This window comes from Pongo abelii, chromosome 16 (assembly GCF_028885655.2).
Source record: "Pongo abelii isolate AG06213 chromosome 16, NHGRI_mPonAbe1-v2.0_pri, whole genome shotgun sequence".
Classification (NCBI taxonomy): Eukaryota; Metazoa; Chordata; class Mammalia; order Primates; family Hominidae; genus Pongo; species Pongo abelii.
The window spans coordinates 88,878,731-88,881,424 of NC_072001.2; positions in this window are offsets into that span (position 1 = coordinate 88,878,731).

Consider the following 2,694-nt stretch of genomic DNA (forward strand, 5'->3'; position numbering starts at 1 on the left):
GAGGCAAGAGAATCGCTTGAACCTGGGAGGCCAGAGGTTGCAGTGAGCTGAGATCATGCAACTGCACTCCAGCCTGGGCAACAACAGCGAAACTCCGTCTCAAAAACAAAACAAAACAAAAAACAAATAAGTTAGCTGGCCGTGGTGGCTCCTGTAATCCCAGCTACTCCGGAGACTGAAGCAGGAGAATTGCTTGAACCCAGGAGGTGGAGGTTGCGGTGAGACGAGATCACGCCATTGCACTCCAGCCTGGGCAGCAAGAGCAAAACTCCATCTCAAAAACAAAACAAAACAAAAACGTAATTGCTATTGTAACATTAATAGAATTGGGATCTTTAAGAAGTAATTAGGCCTTGTGGACTCTGCCCCTATTAATGGATTAATGCCATTATAGCAGGAGTGGGTTTGTTATCCCGGGAGTGTGTTCATTATAAAAAGGTAAGTTTGGCCCGTTTTCTTTCTCTCGTCCTTTCACCTTCTGCCGTGTCTACATTTAAGTCTATGACCCATTTAGATTTTTTATTAACATTATTTTTAATTAACAAATCATAATTGTATACATTTATGGAGTACAATGTGATGTAGACATAAAACTGTAATTTTTTAAAAAATAGGCAAAAATTTTCAGCATTTAGCGCTAGGCAAAGTGTTTAGATTTGATATCAAAAGCATGATTCATAAAAGAAAAAATTGATAAATCAGACTTCATCAAAATTAAATTTTTTTGGCCAGGCGCGGTGGCTCACACCTGTAATCCCAGCACTTTGGGAGGCCGAGGCAGGCGGATCATGAGGTCAGGAGTTAGGCACCAGCCTGGCCAACATGGTGAAACCCTGCCTTTACAAAAAATACAAAAAATTAGCTGGGCATAGTAGCGGGCGCCTATAATCCCAGCTACTCAGGAGGCTGAGGCAGGAGAACTGAATTGCTTCAACCCTGGAGGCAGAAGTTGCAGTGAGCTGAGATCACACCACTGCACTCCAGCCTGGGTGACACAGTGAGCCTCTGTCTCAAAAAAAAAAAATTAAATAAATAAATAAATAAATAAATTTTTTTTTTTGCTGTTTATGTCCATGTGAAGAGGATGAAGACAAATTATACACTAGGAGAAAATATCTGCAACCACATATCCAGCAAAGGACTAGTATCTGGAATATACAGTGACCGTTACTTATCCTTGGTTTCACTTTCTGTGGTTTCAGGTATCTTCTCTCAGTCAATATCTGAAAATATTAAATGGAAAATTCCAGAAATAAACAATTCATAAATTTTAAATTGTGCACTGTCCTGAGTAACATGACGAAATCTCGTGCCAGTCCTCTCCCCCTCACTGGGATGTGAGTCATTCCTTTGCCTGGGATGTCCACACTGTCCACACTAGCTACCTGGAAGTCACTTAGTGGCCATCTCAGTTACCAGACTGATTGTCCCAGTATCACAGTGCCTGTGTTCAAGTAACCCTTATTTTATTTAATAACACTTTACCAATAATAATTATTGGCCGGGCGCAGTGGCTCATGCCTATAATCCCAGCACTTTGGGAGGCTGAGGCGGGTGGGTCACGTGAGGTCAGGAGTTCCAGAGCAGTCTGGCCAAAATGGCAAAATCCCGTCTCTACTAAAAATACAAAAATTAGCTGGGCGTGGTGGCGGGTGCCTGTAATCCCAGCTGCTTGGGAGGCTGAGGCAGGAGAATCACTTGAACCTGGGAGGCAGAGGCCGCAGTAAGCCGAGATCGCATCACTGCACTCCAGCCTGGGTGACTGAGTGAGACTCTGTCTCACAAAAAAACCCAAAAATCTTAATTATTAGTTATTGTTGTTAATCTCTTACTGTGCCTAATTTATAAATTACACTTTATCCTGGGTGTGTATGTGAAGGAAAAAACATAGTATGTACAGAGTTCAGCACTATCTGCGTTTCAGGCATTCACTGGGGGGGGGTCTTGGAATGTGTCTCCCGAGGATAAAGGTGGAATACTATTTAAAAAACTCTCAAAACTCAATAGTAACAACAGCAACAAAAACAAACAAACCATCCAGTTAGAAAAAGCGCAAAAGACATGAACAGAAATTTTATTGAAAAAGATACAGGATAACAAAATAGGCATATGAAAGACGTTCGACATTATTAGCCATGAGGGAAATGAAAGTTAAAATCACAATGAGATGCCCTGTACTGTCATCCCTCCATTTCCATGAGGGGTGCTGGAACCGACCATATCCATGAGGGATTGGTTGCAGCGCCCGTCTTCCCCAACAGACACCAAACTCCACGGATGCTCACGTCCCTGATGTAAAATGGTGTACCTAACCTATGTACTACTAACCTATGTAGTCCTCCTGTATACTTTGAATCATCTCTAGGTTACTTCTAATACCTAATACAGGCCGGGTGCAGTTGGCTTATGCTTATAATCCCAGTGCTTTGGGAGGATAAGGTGGGAGGATTGCTTGAGGCCAGGGGTTTGAGACCAGCCCGGGCAATAGTGAAACCCTGTCTTTACAAAAAAAAAAAAAAAAAAATTGTTTTTTAAATTAGTTGGGCATGGTAGTGCATGCCTGTAGTCCTAGCTGCTTGGGAGGCTGAAGTGGGAGAATTGCTTGAGCCCAGGGTTCAAGGCTGCAGTGAGCTGTAATCACAGCATTGCACTCCAGCTTGGGCAACAGAGTAAAGACTCTGTCTCTTAAAAAAA